This window comes from Canis aureus, chromosome 18 (assembly GCF_053574225.1).
Source record: "Canis aureus isolate CA01 chromosome 18, VMU_Caureus_v.1.0, whole genome shotgun sequence".
Classification (NCBI taxonomy): domain Eukaryota; kingdom Metazoa; phylum Chordata; class Mammalia; order Carnivora; family Canidae; genus Canis; species Canis aureus.
The window spans coordinates 8,430,506-8,454,233 of record NC_135628.1 but is presented as its reverse complement, the minus strand read 5'-3'; the positions used below and the strand labels follow the sequence as shown (position 1 = coordinate 8,454,233).

The 23,728-nt window shown below is 35.4% G+C and overlaps 1 long non-coding RNA gene across 2 annotated transcripts in view; it reads left to right on the top strand.

The window, feature by feature from the left end:
- The window catches only part of LOC144288548 (uncharacterized), a 50,150-nt gene extending 26,727 nt beyond the window's left edge, over positions 1 to 23,423 (top strand). For both annotated transcript variants that reach the window (XR_013356484.1, XR_013356483.1), the window contains one exon: positions 22,474 to 23,423. This is a non-coding gene — a long non-coding RNA (uncharacterized LOC144288548). The remainder of the gene's footprint in view (positions 1 to 22,473) is intronic.
- Positions 23,424 to 23,728: the final 305 nt, after the last annotated feature.

The window sequence follows — 23,728 nt, the reverse complement described above, 5'->3', positions numbered from 1 at the left end:
TTTTCAGTGATAGATTTAAGTTTCAGTGTAGTCTGCTATTTATAAATGTAAACAAGGAGTTCTATTGTTAATACAATGATTGGAAATAAAAATAGTGTTATTATTATTTTCAATAATACAACTCCCAACGGTACAGAGGCTTTTTCTACCCATTATGTTTCAAAAAGTTTTTCACCAGTTCTAGTTTCTACTGTTGTTTGGGAGAAATTACTGTAGTTTTGCTTGTATGTTTGGTCAATATTAAGATAATTATTACATCATATTTTAAAATAATTTTACACATAGAAACACATATATTATTATTGTTGTTGTATATCCATTGCTACTCCTCCTTGTGAGCTGGTGCATGTACGCCTGTGTGGACAAACAGAACCAATGATACAAATTTATATTGAAAAATAGATTATCTTGTATAGTCCAGGAAAACTTTTTTGTTGTTCTTCTTAGCCTGGTATTAAAGAACATAAATGCAACCATCTTGAAAACAGTACCTGAAATATTTCAAATTTTATAACGCCATTTTGTCAATCCTCCTTACTCTAAAGAAATTTGAAATTAACATTGATTACAGATGGTGATGTGCTAGTAAATGTTCAATAACCAGCTCTCTTGGAAAAAAAGCCTTGAGTAGTAGTTGTGCTGATTTCCAGGATGTAAATACTTTCAACTAGGCTGCTATCAACTACCAGCTTGACATCACCTAATGCTGAGTGTGAAGAGATGCACATAATGTTTTTTGAAACCAGTGTGACCCAGCTCCAGGCTCCCCATGATTGTACTTTTGTTTACAATCCCATTTATAAATATAGTCACTTGACCTAATAAAAGCTGAAATTTTAAGATTGTTTTAAATGAAGTTTTAAAAAAGCCCCAATAAATTCTGTTACATGTTAAATTTATATATATATATATAAATATATATATATATGTATTTTTTTCTTTTTAAGAGGAGTAAGACCAGAAAATGAACTGAGTACTTCAAATAGATGATTGTTGCAGGAAACTGTGCTAGAACAAATCCCAGGCATCAGAAATAGTGCCAGGTAGTCAGAGACATAAATTACTCCAAATCTTTTTTCATCTGGAGAGCAATCCCTCCAGGTTAACATTGAGTTTTATTGCTGCTATTTCTAATATTTGCTATCTATAACAATGATGAGTAGAAAACAGCCCTGTACTGTGACTTTCATGATTTTGAAAACATAAAGCTTTATTTTGTTCATAGAAAGGGTACTGTAGAGTAGTGCTCCCCAAACTACAGTTCACAAATTGGTGTGGATCTGAGAATTGTGCGTAACTGTTTTGTGATAAGAAAAGTGCAGAAATTGAACTAAGGGTTTAGGAGCTTTTGTAGCAATTTGACGTTGCTGGGACATACAAGTTCACTACCCACAGACTTACAAGACAGGGCTATACTTGCTGAACAGGGAATAGGCCAGTTTGGGCTTTAAAGGTTTTTTCAGAGGGTAATTTGTTAGCTCTGGCTATGATGAAGGAGTGAAGATGAATTTTGAAAGTATATCAATTGTCTCATTGTGTATAAAAGTTAAAAATAAAGTAAATATCCCTGAAGAAGCCAAGCATGCTCTCCCTTCGGGAACATTTACTTGATGTTCTCCCCTCTGCTCACATTCCGACCAAGCGTTCAGCCTACAGTCTGAACCCACTAGCTACCCTCTGCCAAATCTTTCCACAGCTGGCTCTTCCTCATCTTTTGAGATTTCAATCAATACCACAGTCCAGACGGTCTCTTCCCTTATTTCAGTGACTCATCATGTGGCCTTCTTTTACATCTTTGTGGCTCATACCACTATCTGAAATTATCTTGGTTATTTGTTTACTTACTTATTGTCTCTTTTCCTTTCTGCTAGAAGGCAAGCTTCATGAAAATGGGAACCTTGTATTTCTTGTTTGTGTCTGTATTCTTAAAGCCAGTATTCTGGGTAAGATCTTAACATAACAACAGGTTCTCAATAAATATCAATTTACTGAGTGAGTGAGTGTGGGGAGAACTATTTCACTTGTACTGGCAACACGGAGCCACTTGAATTGGCAATGATGAGACCAGGAGGAGATGTCTCACCAAAGATGAATAAGCCAATAGAGGCCCTTCTATCACTAATAAAAGTGTTCACCTACAGAAATGAGATCTGTCTCTCAACAGATAGATAAGCTCCACTTCCAATGCCATACGTAATCACCTCCCCCAATCTTCTGAGATCTCATTCAATGAGTTCACTGATCCATTTTTCTTTAGAGAAGTCCAGTGCATTTCATGCAGCCCATCTGAAAAAATAAAGTATTTGTCATAGAACACAAGTTTTTAACCAGGCATCTATCAATGCCGTGAAATCACATGCAAACTTAATATGTCCTTTTTCTTTTTAAAAAAAAAAAGGAAAATATCATAGCTATCATCAGATTCTAGGTAGATCCGTAATTCCTAAAGATTAAGGATTTCTTTTACATGAACTTCAGAAAACTTAAGCAGGAAAGGCTCAGAAATAACATACAGTCTGTGATATTTTGGCAGCACTTTATAATACAAAGAAGAATGTAGAAATTTAAAAAAATACTAATTTCTATGCAACTATTTTTGGATATGTCTAGAATTAAATTCTCCATCATGCTTGTAAGAAGATTGATAAAGAAAGTTAAGTGGCAGCTTCTCTGAAGATAAGGTGCATTCTGCGATTAGTTATTTTGATAAAACAACCTAATCGATGAAGCTTACTGCATTGATTTTAGATAACTCAAGAGATATCAATAAAAATCATATGGGATTATTTTCTTGATAGGTGAAATTTTCCCCTGTTAAGTGTTCTGAGAGCTCTTATCATGACTAATGGCTGAAATCTGTCACACTTGATTTTTAGTCTACTTTGATTCTGATCAAAGGGTTTATTTGAACATTGTTTTTTTGTTTGTTTGTTTGTTTGTTTTAAAAAAGGCCCTGAATCACTGACATGATTTATCACTGCATGTCCACTATTTAATTTCCAGTTTAGGATGCATTAAATAGATTTAGATGTAGATTTCATGTAATTTATTTTATAAACAGAGGTGCTTTACCTTGTGTCATTTAGACATACTCAGTTTTAATCTATTTTAGATTATTGAAAATATCACATATGCCAATTTATGTCATCTCATTTTAACCTTTATAATGAAGAATAATGAAAGTGTCACTTTGAGGGACACCTGGGTGGCTCAGAGGTTGAGTGTTTGCCCTCAGCTTAGGGCATGATCCTGGAGTCTGGGGATCGAGTCCCATGTCGGGCTCCCTGCATGGAGCCTGCTTCTCCCTCTGCCTGTGTCTTTGCCTCTCTCTCTCTCTCTCTCTCTGTCTCTCATGAATAAATAAATAAAATCTTTTTTTTTCTTTTTAAAGAAAGTGTCACTTTGAAAAATCTACTTTCAGTGTATAATATTTTGCAACTACAATTGCTAGATGTTACTAGACTGGCTGTTATTGCCTTCAACATTATATTGTTAGATGGATGAATATACAAGCATATATTTTTCTATTTTAGTATGTTGAAACACATATAATACACACATATATCCTCTATGATATTTTTTTCACAAGATACTTACCTAAGTTGTTGAGGTCACTCTGAACACATAGTTGATAATATTATGTGAGTCATGTGATAAATGTGAAATATTTTAGAATTTCATAGCTTTGCTCTTTTAATTTTCAAGTGTTTTATGGAAGCCTTCTAGCATTCTAGTGTGGATTCACAGTTCATGTAAGACCAATATGTTAAGAACTCATAGGAAAAGTTTAGGAATTCCTGTGTGATTTTGATACTCAATGTATCAGAATGAAAAGATTAAAATGTAATTAGAACAATTCTGATATCTTTTTCTTAGTCATGGCATTAGCAAGTTTTATATTCATTCTTTCCAGGATATATTATGTAAAATCAAAGATGTATCTTTTCCAAAAATATAAGAAAAGCTTTGAACATTCCCGAGGCTACTCTAATTTCTTCCATGTTTTTCTTAAAATGAAGCAATTGAGAGACCTACTAGAAAAAGTCATTACATGCCTTGCTGGCACAAAAATGTCTTCCATTATGTCAAGCACTTATTATTTTGTGAATCATAACAAAAATCAGTTACTATAAAGAGGTGTTCCTGACCACTGCTGCCCTATTTTTTTGGTGTTGGGGCTGGGCCTTTGCATAAAATATCAGATGGTATTGAAGTAGTGGCTGCTTTCTGATCAGGAAGAGTATCATCTACAGAATGGAGCATAACTCATAAACTGATAATGAGATCTACTCTTTTTCTATGGGTCCTAAAGTTCCACAGTTAATTCTATTGCCACAATATTACAATTTGTACTGTTTGAACAAATTGTATGGTTTGAATCTCTTTGGGGTCTATATGCTTTCCCTTAAAATATGTTTTTTTGATTGTAAAAATATCCTACAAGAAACAAGATTTATTTTTATTATCAGAAAAAGATCACCAATTAAGACTATTTGTTTTTAAAAATTGTTTTTATATAGAGGATACCATAGTCCAGTGTTAAATAATGGGGCAGGTTAATTGCCAGCTTTGATTCAGACTGTCTGGATTTGTATTGTAGCTCTGACCCTACCTAGTCAAGTAATGTAAAAGATTATATAGTCTCTCTTTGCCTCAGGTTTCAAGTGAAAAACAGAAATAATAATCCGTACCCAGAGGATTGTTATGATGATTAATCGAATTATTACATAATAAACAATTTAGTCCTGGTACATGGCATGTACTTGATAAATGTAAGTTATTAAATGGACATTATAACAAATGTAGTTCATATAGGAGCTTTTTACAAGAACATAGTTTTTATGTTCAAAAACTAGTTTGCTAGTTTTTATTTTTGGTAGGTTGAATTGAAACAGGTATTGAAAAGACTATTAAAAGGCTGCCAATTGTAATGTACATAATTCTTCAGTTTTTGCCTAGGAAGTGACCAAGAAGTCTTGATGAAGAATCTATTTTGATTTTTTTATTGAGATGTATTTGACAATGAAAATTGTACATATTTAAGGTATATGATTTGGTTATTTGATATCCATTCACACTGTAAAATTATCACTACAATCAAGATAACTAACACATCCAGGACCACCTACGTGGCTTAGTTAAGTGTCTGACTCTTCATTTCAGCTCAGATCATGATCTTGAGGTTGTGAGATCAGCCCCTCCACTCAGTGGGGAGTCTGCTTAAGATTTTTTCTGTCCCTTTCCCTCTGCCCATCCCTAAAAAAAAGATAATTAACAGATCCATAATTCAGATAGTTACCATTTTCTTTCTTTTTTTAAGGTAAGAACACTTAAAATCTGCCTTATTAGTAAATTTCAAGTATACATTAATTATCATTAACTATAGTTACATTGTTGTGCGTTCTATCTCCAGAATTTATTCATCTTACATAACTAAAACTTTGCATCCCCTGATGAACACTTTCCATTTTGTCCCTTCCCGTTCCCTTTCCCTGGTAACCACCATTCTACTATTTCCATGGTATTGACTATTTTAGATCCCACATACAAGTGAGATCATGCAGTATATGCATCTGGATTATTTCCCTTAGCATAATAACCTCTAGGTTCATCCATGTTGTTGCATGGCAGGATTTCCTTCTTTTTAAAGTGTAGTAATATTCCATTATATGCATATATTACATTTCATGCACTGACAGACATTTAGGTTGTTACCATATCTTGGCTATTGTTAATAACGTTGAGATGAGCATGAGAGTGCGGATATTTCACCTGGATAGGATTGCTAGATCAAAAGTAAGTACTACTATTTTTAGTTTGGGGAAAACTTCCATACCATTCTTCATAATGGTTCTTCCAAATTACATTCCCACCAACAGCTTACAAGGGTTTTCTGTTCTCATCCTTGGCCATGCTTGTTATCTTTTGGTTTTCTCTTAGTGACCATTCTAACACCTATGAAGTGACATCTCATTGTAGTTTTGATTTGCATTTCCTTGATGATTAGTAATGTTGAGCACCTTGTCATACACCTGTGGGGCATTTGTATGTCTTTTTTTTTTTTTTTGAGAAGTCTGTTTAGACTCTTTGCCCATTTTTTAATTGGATTATTTGTTTTTTTGTTATTGAGTTGTATGGATCCATAGGTTGCCTTTTCACTCTATTGTTTCCTTTGCTGTGAAGAAATTTTTTATTTATTGTTTGGTTGGTTGCTTGCTTTTCTTCTTTAGCTAGGACAAAAGAAGAGATGATTTATTGTACACGTTACATTTAGCCACAACTGACAACAGAACTAGCCCAGAATGTCATAGGCCAACAGCAAAGACCATAAAGAACTATTTTGATATGAACAAGGTGGGTCTCTCAGAGGTGGTTATGGTGATCATTTGGGGATAGATGTTCAAGATGTATCGAGAGAAATTCTACAGAGTAGCATACCGTCCAACAATTTCTACCTGTGTCCTGGACCTTCAGCTTTCTATATTTCTGCTCCTGGGGCTTGCATGGGTGCACAAGCTAATGGTTTACTTGGACCTCTGCCTCAGCTTCCTTTTGCACTTCAACTTTCCCATTCTCTTCTTCCTCTACTTGATTCTCATGGCATGGACATTTCTAAGAAGATAGAGCTAAGGTTGAGAGCCATAGAAAATTTTTAGTTTGTAGTTACTATTGCTTTTGCTGCCTGTGCTTTGGATATCATATCCAAATATCATTGCCCAGAATAATGCCAAGAAGCTTTTCCTCTATGTTTACTTCTAGTAGATTTACAGATTTAGGTTTTATGTTTAAGTTAAATTTTGCAATAATTTTTAAATATGGTGTGAGATAGGGTTCAATTTTATTCTTCTGTATGTGGCTACCAATTTACCCAATACTATTTATTGAAGGGACTATCCATTCCCCATTTTGTGTTCTTGGCATTCTTGTTAAGGATTAGTTGACTATAGATGTATGGATTTATTTCTTGGCTGTCTATGAATTCATTTTTATTTTGCAGAGCTATTTCAGGGCAAGAGTTTTTTGCGTATGGGAGAATTTTTCTTAAAATAAATTAATTCTGCTCCTCCTACTACAAAAAGTAATAGTTTGTGTTAATAAACTTCAACACACAGATTTACAGTCACTTTTTTTTCTATTCACAAGTCAGACCTTACTTGAGTTGAGTTCATTGACTATGGGGAGAGACGCTCTCCTGTAACATTTTTATCTCATAAGCAGCAGGCAAATGGTGAGGCTCAAAAAAACTCGCAAGTGACAAAAGTGTCCTTAAGCTGATTTTTCTGGGGAGAAACTAACTTCTCAAACTTTCCATATTTCTCATTACTAAGCATGCTCTGTAGAATTGTTTCATTCATTGAGAGTGTTTATGAATGAATTTCTGCCTATATCTACACATTGCTCTATTTTAAAAAATGCATAAGGGAGGACGTGCTAAATTTTCTCTGACTGATAAACCCACCCAAGGAATGTTTTTTGATCCTTATACTTGCTATGAGGAGGAATATTATGTTTGCTGGGCACGTTTTTATAACTTTTAAAGTCACTATAGTAACATTAGGCAGCAACTGGGGCTGGAGCTAGTTTATAACACTTACTGGGTTTTCTTTTTTGCCTAGACCTATCTACAGTTTCACGCAAAGCAAATATATATGGAACACTTAGTATGTGCCAAGCATGGTGCTAGATACTGGCAACATAAAAATAAGTAAGACATGATCTTCTTCTCCAAAAAAGAAATAGTTTAGTGAATAAGACAGACTTGAACAGAGAAGTTACAATACAATATAGTAAAGTCTGTGATAGAAATAGAAATAAATAGCTAGCTGTGCATTCGCAGTGGAGGGCATCCCTTAGGAATTTGACAACAGAAATGAGGAATAAGGACACTGGAGACAGAGGAACAGCATGTGCAGACACATAGACCTTTTCAGGATATTGTCTTCTGGGATGTATAAGGGTGGCTGGAAATAGGACAGCAGTAATTCAATGAAACAAATTATATGGATTTTTGTCTAAAGATGTCCAAGTCAGCCACTGAGCAAGTAGAGAAGCAAAAGCTTTTAACCAGAGATGATCAGATTTCATAAAGAAAAATTTGACAGAAGTTCTGCAAACAGGGGGTAGGCAACGTCTAAAATTCTATCTGTAATTTTAGAAAAATATGATTGCTGCCTTCATTGTTGAAAAAACAAACTCTCGCTCCCCAACCTCCGATCCTTTTAGAGATATTTATTTTAAGGGGCGGGAGGGGGAAATACACCAACTTAAAGCTGGAAGAGGCCCTAGGAGATGTGTCTGGTTTACTTGCTTTGTAGTGCACATGAGGAAACAGATTTAGGCAAGAGTTGGCCCAAGAGCCAGGGCTGTAACTTGATCTGCAGTGCTTTCTGCCCCACCAGTCTAGTTTGTTCTGGTTTGTGAGAGCAGATCAAATTGGGAATGCTGCTCAGTTCACCTGCATTATGTGTACAACAGAAAATTTCATTAGGACAAATGGATAGTTAAATGAATTCTGATATTCCTGGAGGGAAAGAATGGAATAAAGTTTTATTTGATTTGGACTTGATTTATTTTCTCTACACCATCTTCAGCATGAAAGTGATTTGTTTGACAATGGATTCACATTGTAAAATCCAACTTTACACACAGACATAGCACTTAGAAACATACTGTATATATTAATATACATAGACTTGCAACTATTAGTCATCTGCTCTGTTTTACATGAATATGAGAATCATTTTTCTTTCCTATATTCTCTTTACAAACTAAGCCTATTATAAAATACCCAATCCCCAAGCTACTCATTCAGAATCTTGCAATATATTATAGATATTTTGAACAGTTACACTGAATAGAAAAAATAATGTGGCAAAAATTTAATCTGCATTAGTTAACAAATGTGGCTAATCTCCAAGGTGTCTATTCTCAATATTAAAGAATTTTTAGCATTTTCCCAGAAAATCTATTTTTGAAGTTATCTATTTTAGCGATCTAATAAAGTTGGCCCTTTTTACACTATTTAATTTGAGCTTTATAGATTTGCTGCTAGAGAAAGCAGCTAGGGAATTCATATTGCTTTAGCCAAGGAAATGATCTCCAGAGGATGAGTTTTATCTTCTAATTCAAAGAAGGATATATTTCTAATATAAAAATTTATCCCCAACATATCCCCAACATAAAACATTGCAAATAACCTTGGAGATGATTAAATTTCATTTGGCTCTTTGTTGCAAACATATGTGGTAAGGCCATTTTAAGTATGGAAAAAAGTTCATTAAAATGAGTCTCTTACTTAAAGATATGTAACCTCTAAGGGCTTCTTCATGGAAAACAACGAGTTGACCTGCTGACAAGAAATTGAACTGGCCTTAGCATGGGAACTGTGATCATTTCAGTCCTTGAGCCACTAAATGCAGATCCCTTCACACTTGCCTGGCTTTTATAATCAGATCAAATATCCTTCAGTTTGGATTTAATGCCTTGAACTGTTCACGCACACAGATGGAATAGAGGTTTCAGAAGGTCGTTAGATAATTTCATTATTGTAGATGATTAAAATGTATATTTCTGAGCCACTGTAATTTCTCTGAGGGCTAGAATTATCTAGATTGGTGTTTATTTTGCTACATTCTAGTTCGTCTTGTGAGCCTACATAGTGTGAATCATGCTGAAGTAAAGGCTACTACTCTCCAGACATACACTGTATGATACAGGCAAAACTTGGGTCATGCTGAAATCCAGCATGTCGTATTCCAGAAATAACCTGTCTGGTTAATTTTCAGAATGGATTCCCTGAAGTGAAGTGTATGTTCATTCACTCCTTAATTTATTCAACAAATATGTATTTGTTAAGCTCTGAGTATTTGTTTGGCAGGATTCTAAATGCTGGGGTACAGGAATGAACAAAACAGTGGAAAGTCTTTATCAAAAAGAAACTTTTTGTTATAGTGAGGGGAAATAGACCATAAGCGAATGAATATATAAAATGGCAGGTGGTGAAAAGCGCTCTGAAGAAAAATAGAGCCGGGTGAAGGAGATGGAGGCTGGGGGGTGGTGGGTGTGCTATGTTATGTGGGATGATCAGAGATTTCTGATAAGGAAACAATATAAGCAGAGGCCTGAAGGAAATGAATTAGGTCTAAGCAGAGATTTGGGCATAGTGATTACCAGGCAAAGAGAATTGCAAGATCAATGGCTGGCCTGATTATGTAGTATTATTTCCACTTTCATGGAAAAAGAGACTGGGATAAAGAATAGTAACCATGACAGAGAACTGGTGGTGGGTTGTGCTAGGATTTGAACCTTGGTCTGCAGAAATATGTGTAGAATGCGTGCAGAAGATTTAGCTATATCTGGGGAAGGAATATTCTAAGTAAAGCCAAGGCTCTTAGGAGAGCATGTCTTTCCTGTGTTGCAAGAACAGCAAAGAAGTCAATGAGGCAGGAACCACAGGGATCTAGAAGCCCTGCTGGTGGCAAGGGGTGGGAGTGGAGAGGCGAGCAGATCATGTAGAGCCTTATAGGCTATTATAAGGGCTTTGGATCCTATTCTAAGTGAGGATTTAAGAAGAGTAATATGATTTTACTTATGTTTTCTGAAGATACTCTAGCTGTTACAGCTAGAGTAACTCTAGCTAAGAATTTTCTAGTATTCTCTACCTGAGAATATCTTGAAAAGGTGGCAAGAGTGCTAGTAGGGAAATAACGAATAAGCCATTGCAATAGTCCAGATTAGAGGACGATTACTGTGGCTTGTTCCAAGGTAGCGGTGGAGAAAGGGATGAGAAGTATTTGTGGAATACTCCTTGAGGATGAGCCGTCAAAATTTGCTGGCATATGACAGCAGATATTATAGTGAGGTTCTAGTAGAAATATCATGATAATTATATAGTCAAAGCAAGAATGTTTTGAATTGGTTCACTGTGAATAAAGCCCACATTCAAAATCTGCATTTCTTTAACTTGAATGCTTCCAGCAGCTTCCTGTTAGTACCATTTTCTATTTGACCTAAATAATGCTGCCTAGAAATTACTCACGGAGCCTTCATTTATACCAAGAAGGCATGATCAACATCTTAGACTCCTGCAAGATATATTTATGGAACATTGTATATCAGTTTTCATTGCAGCAAACTCTACTGTGTTTTGTTATTTTTAGATAATGAAGTCATCTCAAGCCCTATTATCCACAAGACAGAATCTGGTCTTTTGGTGACATTTTAACTAACTCAAGCATTTATACTCACAATAAAGACATAGTGTGTTATTATTAAGGAAGGGGTAGGTGACCCTGCCAATTTAAGAAAGACAAAAATAGCAATTGGGAAAATATGCAAATGAGAGTTCCTACCTAAGATATCTGAAAGAAACTTGTTTTGAATTATTAAATTATGTATTATTTCACTGGGCCATTTGTTTCCTATGTTCTATTTCTCTTAAGTCAAAGTTACTGCATCATGTTAGGCAGAGTAAAAAAAAAATCTCTTCAGCATTTTTTCATTTATAGTGATATATACATTAGCTTATTAATTAAAGGACATGAATTATATGCATGTATTTCAAATCCTGTACCTTATGAAGTTAAAATAGCAAAGATTGCTACTTCTTCATGTAGCCTCAAAGTGGCAGGTAATCTTGTCTCTTGTGGTTATGTTCAGAAATAATGAGACATTTGGATGGAGCTACTTGGCAGTCTCAGGCTTAAAAAATAGATAAATTTGGATTGAATATTAAGATTTGTGATCTTTAAGTGGATAGCTGCTTGAAGTCATGGAATAAATGGAACCTCCTGGGAATGTGTGTAGGACAAAATAGTGCCTAGCACAAAACGTCAGTGATACTACTGTGTAACGAGCAGGTGAAAGTAAAGGAACCATTCAAAGCAGCTGAGTAGTAAGTGAGGCCAAAGAATAAGGAATGAGATCCATGTAGACACATTGGAGGAAATGTTAGGAAGCAGGGAGTTATCAGTGTTAAATATTATGAGGGAACAGAAAAGACAAGGGCTGGAAATAATATATTGGATTTAGTAACTAGATCTTACTAAGAATAGTTTCAGTGGTGTGCTAAGGATTTAGTGAATTGAAGAAAAAGTTGGTGAGAAAATGAAATCAGAATATAGACAGCTCTTTCTATGGAGAAGGAGAGAAATAATACGTGATAAACTGGAAGAAGTAAGGGCATGAATATTACCAGCTAAAAGCTGGGATCCCATGGAGAGGGAAGGGTGGAGAAGAGGAGACTAGTTGTTAGAGCAAGGTCCTATGCAGAGATGTCATGGAGGGCATTGAGAAGAGAGTTTTTGTAGGAGAAGCCTTATTCCTGTCAATACAAAAGTAGAAAAAACAGGATGTGTGGGGTGGAGGTAGATTTTCAGGAAGTCTGGAGAGTGGAGAGTGGGGAGAGAAGAAGCCTGGGTTTAGAGCTGATAATCTCATCTTGTAGCCTTACCAGTGCTGCATTTGTATCTATGATGCAAATAAAGACATTTCTATTTATTCGAAACTAATTGATCAAATTTTGTTTTCCTTATCCCCAGCCCCAAACTGGATACCTACAGTGTATTTGTGAAGATTTTGTCATGTGATTTTAGTTATGTGTTCTTAGCATGTGATAATGTAGTCAGGAAACTGGTGGAATGGAAATATCAACATGATTATCCTGCACATTTTCATAAAAGGAAAACTAGTAGGCAAGCATATCCAAAACAGCTTTTTAAATTTAATTTTGAAAAATTTATTGTAGTGACAATTAAGTTTGCTTGGGGAAAGAACACTAATATTGAACCAACTATAGAGTTTATGTTCTGGCAGAGTGAGTCAGAATAATTTTTGTTTCATGGAGGAACCATTTGAGAGATAGAGAACATATCTCAGACTTTTCCAGACAACTCAAGGCCTGAAGTCAAACTAGATTCATTTCCTTTCCCCCATCTGAAGTGTCCCAATGTGTAAGACAGAGTCATTATTTAGGTAAAAGACTGTGATGCTTTTCACAGGATAAAATTTCAGTAGCTAAATTGTTTTATTAAGTGATGTCTAGCTTCTATTTTGTTATCAATTTATTGTGTAGAGATGAACTGCCATGTAAACCGTGCTTCTGAATGTTTTGGATGTAAAAGCAGAAAGAGCAATAGAGACAATAGAGTTAAAGTTCCTTTAACTTTCCACTTTCTTCTCTTTTAGTGAAAAGGAAGATATAGCTAAATTGCACTGTTAAAAGAAGAAGAAAGAAAGAAAGAAAGAAAGAAAGAAAGAAAGAAAGAAAGAAAGAAAGAAAGAAAGAAAGGAAGGAAGGAAGGAAGGAAGGAAGGAAGGAAGGAAGGAAGGAAGGAAGGAAGGAAGGAAGAAAGAAAGAAAGAAAGAAAGAAAGAAAGAAAGAAAGAAAGAAAGAAAGAAAGAAAAAGTACTGTATGTAGGCCAAATAGGATTATCTTCTTAATGATGCTAATGTGAATTACTTTTAATAGGATTTAATCTCATGGGGCTTAGAGTAATAGAGAAAGAATCATCTCAGCTATTTAAACAAAATGTGCCTAAGTGGTATATAAGGATTCCAAATAAAATATTAGCATTCTATAGGTAAAGCATTTACTGGATATGATTAAAACTCATCATTCAAAATTGGAAATTATATTCCCATTAATATTTAATTTCTTTATATCAATTTATTTTTTCTTTAGAAAGGGTAGGGAGCGTTGGCTAAAATGTTTATACATGGCACCATCCTATGCAGCATGATACATTGGAGAACACTTTTTATGAATCATTTTCCAATGAGGGCCCTGAAAATGGATGAAAGATTCATTGGATATTAGTATAAGAACATAGAATATGGGGATCCCTGGGTGGCGCAGCGGTTTGGCGCCTGCCTTTGTCCCAGGGCACGATCCTGGAGACCCGGGATCGAATCCCACATCGGGCTCCTGGTGCATGGAGCCTGCTTCTCCCTCTGCCTGTGTCTCTGCGCCTCTCTCTCTCTCTCTGTGACTACCATAAATAAATAAAAATTAAAAAAAAAAAAGAACATAGAATATGATGAAGATGGCATTTCAAAACATCAAAAAAGATAATTTAAGAAATGATATTGTAACAGTTGGACTACTTGAGAAAAAATAATATCAAGAACTTCCAGATAAATTAAACATTATATGTTTATATGCACATATAAAAATATGTATATATGTACATATATAATTACTACTAAAATACAGAACAATATCTACATAATCTTGGGGGTGGAGAAGACCTTTCTAAGCATGATTATCACATCAGAAATCATAAAGAGAAAGACTTGAATATTTGACCCTGTAAACTAAAAGCTTCTGCTACCAAATACCATAAAACATTGAATACAAATATCATAATGAGAAAGAATAGTTGCATTATTTATGGGAGATTTAGTATTGCTAGTATATAAAAGGCTTTTTAAAAAAATCAGCCTTCCCATTAGAAAACAACCCTCACAGAAAATTGGGAAAATACCATGAAAAAGCAAGTCATGAAAAAGGAAGTACAAATTGTCAAGAAACAAGACATCATTACTCACCCTTCAAACAACAAATATTTGAAATAACTGATGATAGCAAGTGCCATCAAAGTGAGGGGAACCAGGCACCTTTCCACAGCACTGGTGGTATTCATTCGATGGTGGACACCTTCAGGTCCTCCTTTAATGAAGCAATTACTGATCCAGTTGCTGGGGCCATCTTACCTACAGGGATCCAGGAAGAAAGTCTCATCTAGAGACACATCCTTTCCTTGGGTGGCCCCTATCCAGTGATTGATCAGTGTGGAGGCCTAAATCCCTAGTCATCTCAGCCTAACTCACAGTAAGTCTCAAGAGCCATTCTAGCTCTAGTGGGCAACTGTTTTTCTTGTTTTGTTTTGAGGGCAAACTGATTATGGGGCGGGGGGGGGAAGGCTTAAATATGGCTTGTCTTTTGATTAAAAATTTGCATTTCTAAAAAAATTGTTGTGTGTAAGAAAAGATGTATTTCTAAGAATGGCATTGCAGCACAATTGATAATACTGGCAAAAATTGTTTAGAACTATAGAGTTATCATGAGGCTATGAAAAATAATACCGTGGGAAAATGTTTAATAAAGTAGAAAAACATTGATGATATAATATGTAAAAGTAACAGATTTCTAAGGTGTGTATTCAGCATCATCTCTTTTTTCCCCCAAAGTATTTATCAATTCATACAAAAAAGATAAAAAAGAATTATAATAAAACATTATTATTGATTTTCTCTGAGAAATAAGATTATAAAGTTTAATGTTTTCTTTGCATTCTCTTAGTTTTCTCAATTTTTAGCAATAATTATAAAATTCTTATAAATTTAGAGAAAAAAATCATATATTTTGAAGTGTTTATTTTTAACCCCTTCATTAACTCTTAAGACCTGCCATGGAAACTACTTTGATTCTGATTTATTTTGTTTCAGTAGCTGGGGACTCCATAGAAAAACGCTTCTCTTTGGCAGCCAGTTGGCAACTATTTCCGGTGGGACATCCTGCTCCCCTATTCTGTATATCTTGCATGTGATTGTTTTTTGCAACAACACGACACTCTAGAATCTTTCCACAGAGTTTAACAAGCTCAAGCTGACTGCTATTTTGAACCTGTCAAAGGCTAGTGGGTATGGGCTTTATTTGAGAGATAGTCAAAAGACCAGTTAACTAAACATTTCTTCTAGGACAGTGGTTTTTGAAAAGTCCTCTGGGGAGGTTTACCCAAACCTTGGAGCTAGCCAGATAGAGATAGGGCAGGGGAGTGAAGTACAAGGGATAACGTAAAGGTAGGGTCCCAGGCCTCCCCTCTTTCTTCTTCAACCAAAGCAGCTAAAACTTTGATCTGTCTTCTGTGTCTGGCTTCTGAGTTAGGTATAGTTGGAGCAGAGTTATCTTTGGTCTGAAATACTTTGAATGACAGTGTTGTGCGGTCTTTCAGGTCTATCCCTTAGATCACTCAAAAGTATTTGGACTGCATTGGCTTAGCTACCCTTAGAAAGGTCTTCAGTGACTTACAATCTAATATCCAGTTTATTTAAGGGGTGAAATAACGAAATAGTGAATGAAAAACATTTTTACATTTTTCAGAAACACTTTGGAAGAGTATTTTATGTTATTATTCAATATCCCTTTTATATAAGAAGGCATGTAGAAAATTTTTCCTAGAACTTAGGATAAGAAAGACTTTTTTCCTCTAGTGCAATTGACATGAGATTTTTAATCAAGGAGAGCTAGACAACAAATTGAGTTTCCATTTATGCATTGCCAAAGGGATGCTCTGAGTCAAATTCGCTGCTCAATTTTTAATGGTAATTATGTTATTTTTCAACCACTGTTCTGCAAATATCTTTCTTTTCCATGATTCAGTCTCTCTTATTTCCATATTTAAAGACCCTATATACCTATGGTCTACTTTTATTATAATCTATCCTAAAGCTTTTTGACAAATAAATGAAGTAAGTATACATTCTGAATGATATTTTAAAATGTCAGAGAATCTTGCAAGCACTTTATCAAATATGACTTATTTGTTAATTATTTGAATGAAAATATTGCCATTGGCCTTGGGTTGAAGCTGTTCCACTTTACAAGTTAGATCAGTACTTCTCCCTCCCCATGCTTCCATCACCATAGATTAGTGTTCTTGCGTTACAAAGGTCCTATATGCCTCCAGAGTACATGGACTGCTCACTCTAGACTAGATATTTCCCTTAAATACTTGCTTTTCTCCTCACTGCGGGGAAAGTGATTCTTGGTGCATAGAGTGAAATTACAGCAGAATCCTGATATGTAGAAATGCTTTCCTAAGATTCAAAATTGCATTGCACACACACAAAAAGCAAGTGTGTGTGTGTGTGTGTGTGTGTGTGTGTGTTATGTGTATAAATATTAAATCTCTGTCTTTAGGGGACATTAATTTTTGAAATTCACTGTCTATCCAATTTGAAGTGTAGGATGTTTCCATAGGAAATAAATGATTCAATTACAGAAAAAGGCATTTTATTAGTCAAAAATCTAACCAGACAAGAATTACATGAATCTGCTAAGAGATTATTTTTCTAGTTTATATTCCTAAGTAGTGGAGCAAAGCCTTGTTTTTATCTTATTTTAGCTGTTGGTGAACATTGTCTCTGTGTTCGTTTTAGGATTATTGGGCAGCCTATATGGTTTTAAACCCACTTAGCTACTAAGATTTGGGAAAAGAGATTTTCTCTCCCATTTTGGTCCTCTAATGAGGGATTGCGATATTTTGAGGTTGTGTGAAAATCTGCATTTGGCTATTTGAGTGGGATCTTTGGTTCCTAGTGGGGGAGTGGTGATGATGCCAAAGGGTCTTTCTTCCTTACAGCCCATCCCCTGCAGGAACCAAGGGCCTAGAAATGATGAGAGATGTAGGAAAAATAAATTTATAAAGAATGTTATGGGGCAGCCCGGGTGGCTCAGCGGTTTAGTGCCACCTTCAGCCCAGGGCCTGATCCTGGAGACCTGGGATCGAGTCCCACGTCAGGCTCTCTGCATGGAGCCTGCTTCTCCTTCTGCCTGTGTTTCTGCCTCTCTCTCTCTCTCTCTGTGTCTCTCATGAATAAATGAATAAATAAAATCTTTTTTTTTTAAAGAAGAATGTTATGAAATAGATATGCTATTATCTTCCCTCTGTTACCAGATCTAGTTAAGCAGCTTGGAGTAAATATTGTTTACTATTTGGTTCTTCTACCTTAGTCTTTATTTACTCAATCAATAAATATTTGTGGAATACCTATTAGGACTGGGGGTACAGTGGCGAGCAAGACATCATCCTTCCTCTGGAGAAGTTTAGAATCTAGTGCAGAGAGGCAGGAATTAAACAATTTTCAAAAATACAAATGCAAGCTGAAACTAATAATTTGAAGGAAAAGTTCAAGAAACCTTACTTAAATTGAGGGCAAGGCTTATAGTGGGAAGTCAGCCCAGACCTAAAGATGAGTAGCGTTAGCCAGGTGAGAAGTAGAATATTCTAGCCTCATTTTTCTTTGACTTAATCTCTTTCTCTGAATGCTAAATTGCAAATGTAATTAATGGGAACCTTTCTAATTATCACATAGATAACAGAATGAGGAATCATTTAAGAAGTGAAAATAAAAAAATCAAAGTAAAATCTTTCATGTCATCCTCCATGTGTATTTTCAACAGTTTCATACGTCATGACATTTTATATAAAATTTTCACTTTAGTCTTTTTATTATTTTTTGGAACACTAAAGGGCAAGCTTTCTTATTAAATTCTTAGATCCTTTTGAGGGATTCCTTGGAAAACCAAAGGCATAAGAGGTGAGTATTCTTCTAGATGGCTAAAAACCTTGGCTTTTGAATGTTGTCAGCTTTTCCTAAAGGATTATTAGGATTAGACCTATCTAGAACTGATTTCTGGTCTCCCAGGGCTATCTTTTATTCTATTTCTGAGAAACATCTTCAATGAAGGACCATTTGTCTTCAATAACTTTTAGATCTTGACATGTTTTAATTGTGGTTCATCAACCTTATATTGATTGTCTTGTGGCCTGAGGCTGAACTCCTTCCAGCTTTGCAGAGAAAACATGATGGGAATTCAGGATAGAATGGTAATGCTTGTCTAGTGGATTATCATATCACAAATTTGCCATTCTTTGCATTATTCCCACTTCTAAACTTGCACTTGAATGACTTGTATCCAGTCATTTCAGCAGACAGTTATATGCACACAGGTTGTGTTTATGAATATATGAATGTCTAAGCATCCAGATAGAAAGCAAGTACTGCAGTCAATTATCCAAAGGCTGTGTGCATGAGGCCAAACATGCAGAAGCTTGCCTTTACCTGCGTTCTCCCCACTTCTAGACACTGTGAGAAGACATCAAAACCAAGTTTAGCTCCTTAGGAGACTGGATCTCACAACTCTGATTCTACCAACATTTTGCTAAGTCCACCATTATGGGTTGAATTATATTCCCTCAAAATTCATATGTTGAACTCCTAATTCCCCAATATCTCAAATATGAGCTTATTTGGAAATAGAGTCATTATACATGTAACCAGTAAGGATAAGGTCATGCTGGAGTAGTAGTGTAAGCCTGTAAGCCCTTATTCCAATACAATGGTGTATTTATAAAATGGGAAAATTTGGACACACACACACACACACACACACACACGGAGACACCATATGAAGACAAAAGCAGTTATGAAGGTGACATTTCAGGCCAAGGAATACTGAAGATTGCCAATAAATGACCAGAAGCTAGGTGAGAAGTATGGAACAGATGCCCCCTCATAGCCCTCAGAAGGGTCCAACCATACACCTTGATCTTGACCTTCTAGCTTCCAAAACTGCAAGCCAATAAATTTCTGTTGGTTAAGCCACTCAGTTTGGGGTACTTTGTTACATCAGCCCTGGCAAACTGATACACTCACATTTTGGTTGGTCCACTGGGACTGGTTGAGTCTCCAAGCCACTTAATTAAGAAAATTTTGCCTACCCTACAGCTCTATGCTTGGGTCTTCTGGCTTCCTTCATGTCTGTGACACTCAGTGCCTCTTCCCCACTCTGTCTTTTATGGAATACATACTTATTCCAGTTTAGCTCCTCTCTTACCCATCTACTCTATCACTTCCCCTCCTCATCCTCTACTAGTTTCTTTCACCACACCTTCAAAAAAAATCCTTCCATATTTTTTGACTATTTCTTCTGCTTTTTAAACTTTCAAATAAAAATTGGCAATTAACTATTGGCATAAACATACTTTGATATCCATCACCAGGAAATAATGTTCTGTGACCAAAATCTTGTCTCTGATTCTTCCTCTGATCGCCAACAACCATTTTTTTCTCCTCCCTCATGCATGCTCTTTCTGCTTCTCCCTTTTGTGATCCCCAAGTCCTGGACTTCTCATTCTTCTGCAAGGCCACTGATCCTGTGTATTTATTTTGCCTTCAGTATTTCCTGTGACATCCTAAAATTCTTTGCAGTCTTGACTTTCTGACAGATCCATCATCAACCATAAGCTACTCATATTGCTCATTTTTCTGTTCCAATTTCGTTGGATGAAATGACAAAATCATGCTGTTGGGTCCAACATCTATTCATGCTATCTAATTTCAGCTGGACCGACACTATTGCATATCCAGGATAGCATTTTCATTGCAATTATTCTGTTCTCCTCTCTAATCAAATTCACCTCAGGTAAATCATCTTGCTTTCCACTTTGTTGGGGTTCAGCCTCTATGACTTAGTGGCCCCAGTACCTGAAAATGGAACTCATTAAAAAAAATGGAACTCACTGCATTCCTTCTACAAATAATTTCACTCTTTATATTCCTCATAATTGTCTATGCAGGCAGTCAGTGCAAGTCTCCAAATGTCAACCCAAATTTACTTTCCTGGGAATATTTTCCGTTTATATCTTGGGTTATAGTTCAAGTAGAATATATGGCATTTCCCAAATAGGCTTTAAAATATCCCAACTTCATGCCTCTGCTGATATTTCATGCTTCTGAGTGCTGCTATGTTTCATTCTCCATCTTGTCTCTATGAAATAATTTCCATCTTTCAAGAGCCAACTGAAAGGCTGCCTCTCCATCAAGCCATTTCTTATCACCTAGCTAGTAATAATCTTTTCCCCTCTTTAGACATTCCACAAATATTATGGTAACTACTTTATTATTTTAATATATACATTCACTTTTTCTATATTAATAGATTCTAAGCTTCTTTAGGGCAGGTATGCAATCTTACTAATCTTTCAATCTCCCGTGTTGCCTACATTTAATAGATGTAAAAGAAATAGCATTACTATTTTTTTAAACAACCACTGAATAATCATAACCAGATAACTAGCTGTGTGTTTAATTTATTTACCCAAATATTTGAAGATATTTCAACATAGAAATTTCAGCATAGAAACCTCATCTTTTTGAGATGATAAAATAATTTTCTAAAACCAAACTAAACCAAATCAAAACAAAAGGAGAATAAAAATACTAGGGAATCTAATACATGAAGTTCAATTTTTTTATAAGCGGTGTGCTTTAGTCTTTCTTACTGTGAAGTATTTCCTAATTCAAAGGAACACTGTGAGGGTAAATGAGAAAACAGGTCTGTTTTTTTCTCTGTATGTAGGTGAATAAAGGTGTGCAGAGCTGCCAAAAGCATCCTTTTAGTGTGTATGTCTGTGATAAATTTTGTAGATTTACTCTGAATACTATTTATTGTTTCCCAGAGGATTTTCAGTGTAGGTATTTTTTGCCTTTATCTTGTTTACAGCAAGCCACACTAACATAATTCTGAGAAATGCAAATACAAAGCCAAGAGGTTAAATCCTGGACTTCTCTATTCTGTAACCTCAAAAAGGCAACAATGCATAAAATGCTGTCATTCGGGAACACAAAAAGAGATTCATGCCAAACATTCTGTTCTACTTTTTTTTAAACACAGCAATAGCCACTGTATCTAGTGCTTTAGCACATTAATTAGACACATTTTTTTTTCTGAGGTTATGCCTAGGAATTGCTAGTGTAGGTTTTCCCCCATTTAATCTTAGTTCTCCTCCTGTCTTCTAATTCTTCTGTTTATAACTTCTCTCCTATTCTTGCTGTCTAGGCGAGTTGACAGATGGAACTAGAAGACCTGTGAACAAATTTGTTTGGATTTTAACACTTAACATTTAATTTTTTTATAATCTTGTGGACTTGATAACACATATTGTTATTGGCGAATACAGCATGTGCTTTAGATTAGATAAACTTAAATTTGAATTCCAGTTCTATCATTTATCCCTGGCGACCTTTTTTTAAAAAAATATTTTATTTATTTATGAGAGACACAGAGATTGAGGGAGAGAGAGAGACAGAGGGAGAAGCAGGCCCCACGCAGGGAGCCCAATGCGGGATTCGATCCTTGGTCTCCAGGATCACACCCTGGGCCAAAGGCAGCGCCAAACCGCTGAGCCACAGGGGCTGCCCTATCCCTGGCGACCTTAAGCAAATTGCTTGATCTCTTTCAGCCTCAATTTCCTTATCTTTTAAAAAGAGATCATACCATTTACTTTGCAGAGTGGTTGGGAGTTTTAAGTGAATTAGTGTATGTAATGTACATACAACAATGCCTGACACATGTGCATAATAAATTGTAGTTATTAATCTGTTTTTATTTAGGGAGACATATGATAATGTTCATTTAAATACAAGTTTCATTGGCTCTAAATTCTTTTTTTTTTTTTTGTAATGCTAACAATTCATAACTGTGAATCAAGTTTACCCCCATGACTCCTCCACCATTTCACCCCCCCAACTTACTTTTGGAAAGTAGTTGCCCTAAGAAGATGGAGATGATCTCCAGAGTTTGATGAACTGCGGTGCCTAGAGCAGGGGAGGAGACTGTATCTTCCACATCATTCTTATGTAATTTGCCCACATTTCACTGTCTTTTCTGTCTTCTATTTCCCCAGGGTATTACTGCTGAGAAGAAACTTTCTTAAGTGCCAGGCAAGGAACAATGTCTGCTGTGAAGGATACCAAAGGACCCTTCTGGGCAAAGGATTCGATATCTTCTTTCACACCAAAGTCTTGATTCTACTCAGGATTGGACATCATCATGGACTTCTCTTCTTGGAGAAAAATCTACTTAGGGCTCTCTTGAGAAAAACCTTCTTAGGTACCCTAACCTGTTTTTCCAGATCATTGATATTATGACATTTTCAAGAAAAGATTACCTTTTTCCATTTGATGGAAACAAAATTTATACAGGACAACTCACCTTGAGCTTACATAAGAGACACTACAGAATTTTGCACAAATTAAAAGCATTAATAGCTTTAGTGTTTTTTTTTTAAATTTTTACTTTTCAGAAAAATGTCAAAAAAAGAGCCCAAATGAATATTTGACAATGTTTTAAAAATAAACAGAAATTTTAATTTTCATGTGGTAATGGTTATAGAAACATTTAACCAGCTCATTAGGTTAGTTATACACACTCAGGGTACTATTTTTATTGGGATGAATATGCAGTGTTCTCCAGTTTCTTTATTGCCTTTATAATTATTCAGGTTCCTGAGACTATGTAGACAGCCACAGTCACTTTTTATTTAAAAAAGTTAATTGGCCATTATTTTATAAATTCAGTAGTTTATAAAGTATTTATGTGCATCCAATTAAATAATAATTTTGTTTTGTTTTTGAATGTATATTTATTTCATTTTCTAACAGAGTCATTTATTATGACATTAGATTTCAAATGACTAGTCATTAAAAAAAAAAGAACTAAGCACTGGTAGGATTGTCCTATTTTCCCTCCAAAATTAAGTTGCCATTTCTGTAATCTGTTTTGAAGAGCATAGGGCAAAATTAATTGTATGGAATATGTGGTTTGCTTATTGGAATTAAACTGGTTACAACAAAACCTGCTGATTCCATTCATGCTGAGCCTATGAACAAAAAGTATAAAATTTGTTTTAGATAAGAGTCAGTGAATTTAGTCCCCATGAATGATGCCAGGTTGGCAACTTCTGAATGGTGCCAGATGGACATGGATGATTTTATTTTTTTTTTTATTTTAATGAACAGAATAGAGAAGCAGGTGCTACAGGACTACTCTCAGGGTGCCGTGGGGAATTTGGCTTCTATTTCCATTCTAGCATTATTCCTTGTTTTGAAACAGCTTAAAACTAGGGATCAAAGGAGGGGGGTGAATGGTCAGCAGTTGGG